The 9405-nt window shown below is 39.0% G+C and overlaps 1 pseudogene; it reads left to right on the forward strand.

The window, feature by feature from the left end:
- The first annotated feature begins 2549 nt into the window (after positions 1 to 2549).
- On the forward strand, positions 2550 to 2817 carry LOC134733288 (dynein light chain 1, cytoplasmic-like; annotated as a pseudogene).
- The last annotated feature ends 6588 nt before the right edge of the window (positions 2818 to 9405 follow it).

Here is a 9405-nt window from a genome sequence, read left to right on the forward strand (position 1 = left end):
TGGTCAATTTTATTTTTTAGAAAATATGAATTATAATAACAAGTTTGGGTTAAATGTAACCGTAGAGATCTGACTGTATTTGAAATTCAATAGTCTTACAGGCATTAGATTGAAAATTTCACAAATACAAGTGAAAGAGTTACTAAGGAAACCAAATTTGATCTACATAATTTCAATGCTTTTGAATATCCTCTTTTGTGAAGTCACAAAAGTACTTCCTAGCCACTTTGCTCCATGGCTGAAAACATGAAAAGAAAAGAGAGTTCTTATAGGTGATTTATATGTCGCATGTATGACAATTTAAATATATATTTTTTCTTTCATTTAAAGTATCTAAAGTTTTTGTTTTAACCCCCAACAGTTCTATCATTTTTCTTCTAGCTGTATAAGCTCCTAAAGGTAAGTTTAGTCATTAATACATCGATGAATTTGTTGTTTGATAGATTCAGTCATTTATTCACTCTTTCCTTAAATATCTGCCAAAGTCACTAAAGGGGTTATTATAAAAATTACTCAAGATTCTGGATCTTGTCTCTCCTATCTAGCATTTATTTCCATCCCCCCGTTCATCATATCATTTCTTCCCTCTTGTTGGTCATTCTTTAAATTCAGCCTCCACATTACATCTTGATAATACAACTAAAGCACAGACCTGGCTTGACATTCTTGGTCCTACTATTTGTTTCATCCTCTGCCTGACTTTTTGCTTCTCATAACACTGAACTCACACACACACACACACACACACACACACACTCAAACAAAACTATTTTCATCCTCCTCACTCTTTGCCTTTGCCAATAGCATTTGTTCTACTTGCAACATCTACTTGTAACACTTTCACTTTCCTAGACTGCTTTAACCTACCCTACATGCCCCCAAGGAAATTCCTTTTCTCTTGGTTGCCCCAGATCTCTTTGTTCTTTTATTTACTGTATTAGACTCAGAATATTGTTTTTATGTTTGTGTCTATCTTATCTCACTCTATCTTTTCTTCTTCTGCAATCTTATTCAATCCCTCAAAATGCAGCCTTAATTCAATAATTCTATTTCATAGCCAGGGTTCATATTTGTCCTAGGAGCTCCAGGTCTCTGATCTTTCCCTTCATATATGCTCTTCCTTCACTCTCCCCCATCAGAGGAATGACAGCATTCTTTTAATAACAGAAAAAAATGTTTTAGTGATTACTACATACAAGGCACTCTACTGGACTACAGTGATGAATGAGAAAGACATGGTCCCTACGTTTAGGTGAGTTTGCATTCCAGCAGACAGATGGGGAGATATTAAACAACTTATTAATACATCTAACAGCCTTCTTTAATCACCATTATATATAGCACATATTCTTGACATTCTGTCTGTTGTGAGCAAACAGAAAGGTCAGTTTATTCACACACACACATGCGCATGCGTATGCACGCGTGTGCGCGCACACACACACACACAGAGAGAGACATACCCATAGCTAACTCCAATAGCTGATATTCTCAAAGCTTTGCTGTTTGGTGCTGGTGGCATTGATGTCCTGGAGGTCAACTAGCTTTATCAGTCCAGTGGACAATGGTAGATGGCCCAACACCTCAGAGAAGCTTGGGATAAGGCTTACTCCTCTTATTCTACCATGTTGAGTGGCCTGATGTGTACGTGGGGGGAGAGATGGTGCTGTGATAGGGGACAACTGGTGATTCAGGACATGGTTTAACTGTTTTTCTTAAGGAACGCAAAATCCCCTGCATCTCCAATTTTGGCTTAGGGGAATGGAGGAAAGTTTGAGGACAAAGGCCATCGCTTTTTATGAGCCTGCCCATACTCCAGTTGGATAGAGACACATTTGCAAAACTCACTCCAGAAACCCCAGCTGACAAACTGTGTAACTGTCTTCTTTACTACAGATGACTCCAAACTCTGGAATCATGTGAAGTAGAGTATGAGTAAGCAGAAAATGAGCTTTATTCTTTGACTCGCCAGATGCTCTCTCAAATCATTTTCTCAATTCTGTCTCTGGCCATACCAGACTGTCTTCAGGTCTTGGAAGGCGTTATTTTCCCCTCTACCATGAAACTTTTGCAGGTGCTGCACCCTCAGCCTCAAATTTCTTTTTCACCCATTCCCTTCTTAACTCCTTACTTATTCTTCAGTTTATAATGTAAAAAAACCACTTCCTGGAGCAAGTTTTTCTCTCTTTCTTTTATATGTCTTATGGCAACTCAAATGCCATTCCTTGTAGCACTCATCTACATTACAATTGTATTGTCTTTATTTGTGAGATTTACAAAAGTCTGTCTCCTGCACTTACAGCTGACATTTGTAGTTGAGAGCCCCCAGCAATAGAAAGGACACCAGTAGCTAAAGCCAGTTATATATACGTGTGTGTGTGTGTGTGTGTGTGTGTGTGTGTGTGTGTGTGTGTGTATTCATAAAAATAAATTGAGATGCTCCCACTGGGCCTAATCCATGCTAACACCTCCCCAGGATACCCAGCATCTCCCCCAGGAGACTTTTGCAGAGGACAACCTCCTGCTCCTTGGTAACCACATGATGAAAAATGCAAAATGTGGACACGTTAGAATAAATGCAACAGGACTCGGTGGAATTTGCTACTCAGGCACTGGAGACATATGTCATAGAAAAGGACATTGTGGCCCATATCCAGAAAGAATTTGACAGGAAGTACAATCTCATCCGGTATTGCATCATGGGGGGGATCTTAGTCAATTCTGTCACACATGAAGCCAAACACTTCATCTACTTCTACCTGGGCCAGCTGGCTATTTTTCTGTTCAAATCTGGTTAAAAGCATGGCCTGTGCCACACATCCAAAAACAAGGATTGCAGCCTAAATTCCAAATACCAGAGACTGGAATATCCAGCTGTGCTAAGGGAACACTTCTTTTTTAAAACTTTATTGTGTTTTGTTTGGGGCATTCTCTGTACTAGTTTGTTGTGGTTACAAAACAATTAGCAAAACAGCTTACATATGTATTTATTTTCTATTCTAACCTTCTCTGCCCCATGTTTTTGCTCTCAAAATCCATTCCTTAAAAAATAAATCTGTTGCAGATGTGAAAAAAGAATAAATTAATCTTCCTATTGGCTTGTAACTGAGTCAAGAATTTCAATAACAAATGCTACATATAATTTTAGGGCTAGAACATGTATATGCTAATCATTGAATATCAGTGCTTGATACGGCATCTGGCATTTGGTAGCTAATAAATATATGGGGAATGAATAAATGAATAAATATTAGCCTTAATGAATTTTGATGTAAAAATTGATATATGGAAGCTTTATTTTTACAAAACATAAATTTATATGCCAAAGCACTGTAGATCAAGTGTGTCATAGCCACAGTGAGCTATTTGTTTTTCCTCAGGAGGAAATGTAACTGCAGTGAAGTTCATCCTTGTAGTGCTGATGAATTATGGTTCAGTGATTAGAAAAGAAAAAAAGGTTCAAAGAACAGAATGAAAAATAACAGTCAGACGTTCCAGCATAAACCCTGCTATGTATGTGTTTGTTGGTTTGTTTGAACATTAAAAAGTGGCTTCAGTGACAGTTTCCATAGTGCCTTTTATTTTCCCTTTATACAGCCCAGATGGTAGAAACAATGCCAAGTTTTAATAATGATGATGTCAGAAACCTCCAACATGCAGACCTTTGAATAATGAACCATAGGTTTGAATCTGAGCTTCTTAGGAATTATTTCAAGGCTTTGTAAAAAGTGTATCTCTAAATGAACTATCTATACTAAATAAAAAGAATACTTCAAAGTCTTGTAATTACAAAATTCATGAGTTCAGCTAAAACTTTTTATCTTATAACAAACACATCTGTCATCCTATTCTTATACCCACTGCAAACAGTGCCAATCTGAAATGCCTATAAATCTGTTAATTCTGAACTCATTAAACTTGGGAACATTACCATTTCATCCTAAGCTTGTCCTGAATGCACAGAACTACAGTAAGATGTAAGGAACCTGGGCTATGAGTTAAGAAAACTGTCACTGTGTTCCTGTCCTGTCTGTCAGCCTGACTTCAGATGGCACCAGACTTGAGCACCGCCAACACATGTTCTTTTAAAGATATTCGCAAGAGGTGATTACACATTACTTTGAAAACATTTTTTAAATCAATATTTGTCTGAGACTGGATACACTGAAACTGTTTTGATCTTAGGTTATCAATCTCTGAGTAAGCATTAAGAATATACTAAAATAATATTAAATTACTCTTGGCTATCTCTTTTCTACCAGAATGAATCTAGTTCTTTTCCAGGTGATGATGATTAGGTGTCAAGTAACCTGCAGTTACTTGACCGAACATTTTTTTGGTTAAGAAACTGATATGGTTTAGATGTTCATCCCCTCCAAATCTCATGTTGAAATGTGATCCCCAATGTTGGAAGTGGGGCCTGGTGGGAGATGATTGGATCATGGGAGTGGATCTCAAGAATGAGTTAGGACCATCCCCTTAGTGGTAAGTGAGTTCTTGCTCAGTTCATGCAAGATCTGATTGTTTAATCCAAGGGATTTAATCCAAGACACCAAGGGACCTCCCTCCTTGGTGTCTTGCTCCCACTCTATCCATATGATGCTCTCGCTCCTGCTTCAGCTTCTTCCATGACTGTAAACTTCCAGAGGCCCTTGCCAGAAGCCAAGCAGATGTTGATGCCATGCTAGTAGAGCCTGTAGAACCATGAGCCAATTAAGCCAATTAAACAAATTTTCTTTGTAAATCACTCAGTCTCAGGTATTTCTTTATAGTAACACAGAAATGGACTAAAGCAGAAACAAACGCACTTTAATTGATAGTGCACACAGACATGAGGCAGCAGGGGTGTGGCGGAGACCAGGCCCCACATTTGTCTTGGCCAAAGTAAGTGGTCTTCTTACAGGGTCTCAGGTGGTGAGGGTGGGAGGTGGGGGTGGGGAGAAGCAGAGTCAGAGCTTCTGCTTTGACTGGCAGGAGGCCTGTAGACAACAGATCCAGGCAGGGGCCAGGGCTGAGGTATAGGTATGCAGAGCTGTGGCTGGGACATGTGTATATCTGTGTGGACAGGTATTTTCAAAACACCTACTGCTACACAGGGCCAGTTCTTTTGGGGTAATATAGGTTAATTCTGGACATTGTGTGGATGCGTTCAGTTGATAGAAATCTTTGAAAACCAAGTAGCTAAATACATAAACCGAATCAGAGCTCACCCTAGTAGATTCACGTACAGTGGTTGGTTTTTCAGTTACCTTTCCCCTCCATAGTTCAGTCTAATAAGATGGTGTCTAGCTGGGGACTGTAGCCTTCACCCTCGAGAAGCCCAGCTCCTCTGCTATCTCTCTTCCTTGGCTCTCCTGTCAGTGTGTGCACATGCCCACAGTCACACCCTCTACACCCCCATCCCCAAACACACATGCAGACACAGATAACTTAGTAGACCTCAAGAAATCAAAAGAAATAGAAACAATTATTGCCCACCAAAATCGGGGGCCAGTAGGATCCATTGTAATTTCTTGACATGGGAGTAATATCATTATTTTTAAAAGGTGCTTTTAGCAAATCCATGTGTCAGTGAAAGCTGCATTATACTTGCCAGATAAATTTATCAACTTTAGACACAGTTTATTGATCTTCTGCTATCTAGTGGGGAGAAAATGGAAACAGAGAGATTTACTAGGAATCTGCTGCAGTGAACCTGTCATGACTGAATAAGGGTCTTATCTAGTTGATGTGATGTAGAGATTGATAGGAGTTAAGGGACAGGAAGAGGCAGAGATACTTTTAAGTTTGCAGGGTAAAAAGAAAAGGCAGTAACTTGGGAGTAGAGGATAAAAGGAGCAATAAGTTTGTCTCTGGGCATTTTGGTTTATGATAATACTGGTCTTTCCAAGTGAGGATGTTCTGTGGGTAGCTGGAGATAGATGACTAAAACTCGGGAGGGGGGAAGGCAGAAAAAATGATTTGAAATACAGAGCTGTGGAATGTTGTATATCAATTTCAGCATCTTATTCATCTCAGGGTCTCAATGCCTTTTTTGAGTCTTACTTTTCCTTCCATCGGCAATTAGAAAGTATTTGAAATTTTCTTCATGCTGGTGCTAATTATCCTTTGATTGGACTATTGCAATACCTTGGAATTTGTCTCTTCAGTTTCATCTTTTCCTTGCTCCAGTACATCATATATGACTTTGTTCCAAGCGCAATTCTGCATAAATAATGTTTTTGGCTCTCCATTGCCTACAAAATCTAAACCAGATTTTTCTTAGCTTGACTTTTCAGCTTCAATCTACTATTTGCAAACTAATTGCTCATTATTTTCCTTCATACATTTAGCAAACTGATCTACTTGCTGATCATCACTCATACTTGATGCTTTCCCGTCTTTGTGTGCTGCTTCTGCTGATCCTCGATGCCTTTCCTTAGTCAGAATGCCCTAATCCTAAAAGCTTAGGTGAAGTGTTGGCTCTACTATAATTGCCCCAATTGAGCAGATCCCTTTCCTCAATTCCCTTTTCACTTCACCTGTGTGTTGTATGCCACTAAATCCATTTTATCTTATAGTTATTTGATCATACTCCTTATGTCCCTAAAGAAGACCTTTAAGTTTTTTGAAGATAAGAACTCTTTCTGATAAAACTTTGAATGTTTTTGGTACTCATTATTATGTTTGGCACATAGCAGCACTCAATAGTTATTAAAATAAATGCTTTCCCCCAATCATGTTAAATTTGAAATTTTAAGTTAAGGTTTTTTGCTTACAAGCAAGAGAAAATAACTCTGTTTAACTTCTGTCAGAAAGAAAGCATTTATTAGAATACCATGATGCAACTCACAATAGTGATGGAAAAGTTGAGGAACTACCTCTCAAAAAGCAGAGAAATCAGGATATCCCAGGGACTCGGGGAGCAGGATCTAAGGAAAATCTCAGGATATTACCATTGGCACAAATGAGCTCCAACAGTTTTCCCATCTCAACCTCATTTTGGTCAAGGTTCAAATTCTCCACATAACTCTGATTGGCTTTGACTGGGCCACCTGCAAGGAGTGAGTAGGACTCCTTGGCTAACAATGCCAGTGAAACTACATGTAGTGAAGACTGGGTTATTTCTCAAAGCAAAGTTGGAGAAGAGAGATGCCTGGCAGGTAAGAAGAATGGATTCTAACACACCCATCTGTAAAACCTCTATGTGTATTTATTTATGCATTGATTTATTTAACCAACCAAAACTTATTGGGTGCCTGTCTTACCAGACAATATGCTAATTGCTGGGGATATAAATATGAGTAAGTTGTAGATCATATCTTTAAAAAGGTTTGCAGTATAGTATGTTTATATTGCTTCCCCTGATTCATTTTATAATTTTATTAAAATGAATGGTTAAACAAAAAGTGAAATCTCTGGGGAACCTTTCACTGCATCATAATTCCCTCATGTTCTGTGACTTCAAGGCTATATGGACCATCCATCCAGCATTATAGCCTCTGAGTTCCATGCCTTCCTCATCTGTCGTAAGTGTGGTAGGAGACAAAAATCAGATAGGTCTACAGGGCAGGTTTTCTAGAGCCTTGGAGGCCTTGGTAAGGAATTTAGATTTCATTGAAAGTGTGATTGGGAGCAATTGAGGGCATAGTCAACTCAGAAAAAATCACTCTGGCTACTATCTGGAGATGAAGTTACGAGAAGACCAGAGAGACAAGAGTGGGAGCAGGACTCTGTAAGCAGGATGTCACAGTGGTCTAATGGTACTTTAGACAACGGTGTTAGCAGAGGATAGGTGAAAAGTAAACAGGTTTAGGAAAATACTTTGGTTGTGAAACTAATGAGACTCACTCATAGAGTGCATTCAGCGATAAAGGAGGAATTGAGGACAACATCTAGGTGTATGGAGGTGCCATTTTCTAAGATCCTTACGTTCTGTTCAATTTACTTCCACTATGTCGATTTTTCTATCTCATTTTGATCACTAATCCATGAACCCTTTTACTATTTTCCTAATCAGCTCTATCCTGCATCCTCTTCCTTCCCTAAAAAACTTGGATCAATGATGCATTATTTCTACTGTTCTTATTAACATCTCAAACTCTTCCGCCTCAATGCCCTCCCATTGTATCTGTCTGGTAACATGTTCACCAAACCGCTTACCTTTTATGACCCTTTGACTGGACTATTGAAACGTTACACAGAAATGCTTATTCAGAACACAATACACTCAGCTATCATTCTCAACTGCTAACTGGCAATTTTGTCAGTTCCCTATCAACCCTTGCTTCTCTTCTCTATCGTGACTACTCTGAAACCTCTGACTCCTCTTTCTTACTGTTTCTCCTTCTTAACATGTGAGCTCACCACTTACTTCACAGAGAAAACATAAATTTGAAAAAGGATTTCTTTTTCTTCCTGCTACCAAGTCTGCAAACCTTTCTTCCTTTTTAGTGAAAAGGGGTGAAACCTCTCTTGCATGGACTATTCTTGCCACCCGGGCCCTGGTTCCACCTGTACCATGACCTAACTTCATTGATGACTCAACTTACTTTCCTTTGGTCAGCTTGCTTCTTTCTCCTTGCTTCTTTTAGTAAGGACTTAGATCTCCACAAACCTCTTTCTTAAAAGCAATATTGGAAATACAAACAAACAACTAAACCTTACTCATTCCAACTCTCCACTCCTTCCAGCCCCTTTGCCAAGTCTCTCAACTGCTTTATAACTATACATATTGAAAGAATGGTCTACATTACCTCCCTCAATATTCTAATTTGCCACTTATTCCTCAACCAACACTCTGGCTTCCCTACACACTACTCTAAAGAAAATTCTGTTGTAAAACCTATAAAACAAAATACATACAGGTGGCGATCATGACATTTAGTGGGCATGCTTCCATTCTCATTTGGCTTATCCTCTCCTCAGCATTGGACACTGGGCCGAGTCATTTTTTTCTTGGCTTAGGCACCATCATAGTTTATTTTCTTGGTGCTTCTCTTACCTCTCTGGCTTGGTTTTCTTCCCTCCCTCCCTCCCTCCCTTCCTCCCTTTCTTCCTTCCTTCTTTCCTTCCTTCCTCTTTTCTTCCTTCCTTCCTTTCTTTTCTTTTTTTCTCTCTTTCTCTTTCTTTCTTTTTTGAGTTTTTTTTTTTTTTTTTTCAGTTAGTTTCCTAAGTGTTACTCTCCTCGAGTTTATTTTCTAGGCTTTTTTTCAACTTTGGGTAATATATTAATTTGGTCTCTCATTTGGACCCTTGAAGTTTCTCTAGAAATGAATCTTCTGATGATGTGCTGCTGCTGCTGCTGTTTCTCTGTGTGTGTGTGTGTGTGTGTGTGTGTGTGTGTGCGCGCGTTGATGATGATAAGCTTAGCTTCCTATCTTCTTTAAACCAGTAATAAAGGAGGTTGCGGATGGGGCACTTATG

This window comes from Symphalangus syndactylus, chromosome 17 (assembly GCF_028878055.3).
Source record: "Symphalangus syndactylus isolate Jambi chromosome 17, NHGRI_mSymSyn1-v2.1_pri, whole genome shotgun sequence".
Classification (NCBI taxonomy): domain Eukaryota; kingdom Metazoa; phylum Chordata; class Mammalia; order Primates; family Hylobatidae; genus Symphalangus; species Symphalangus syndactylus.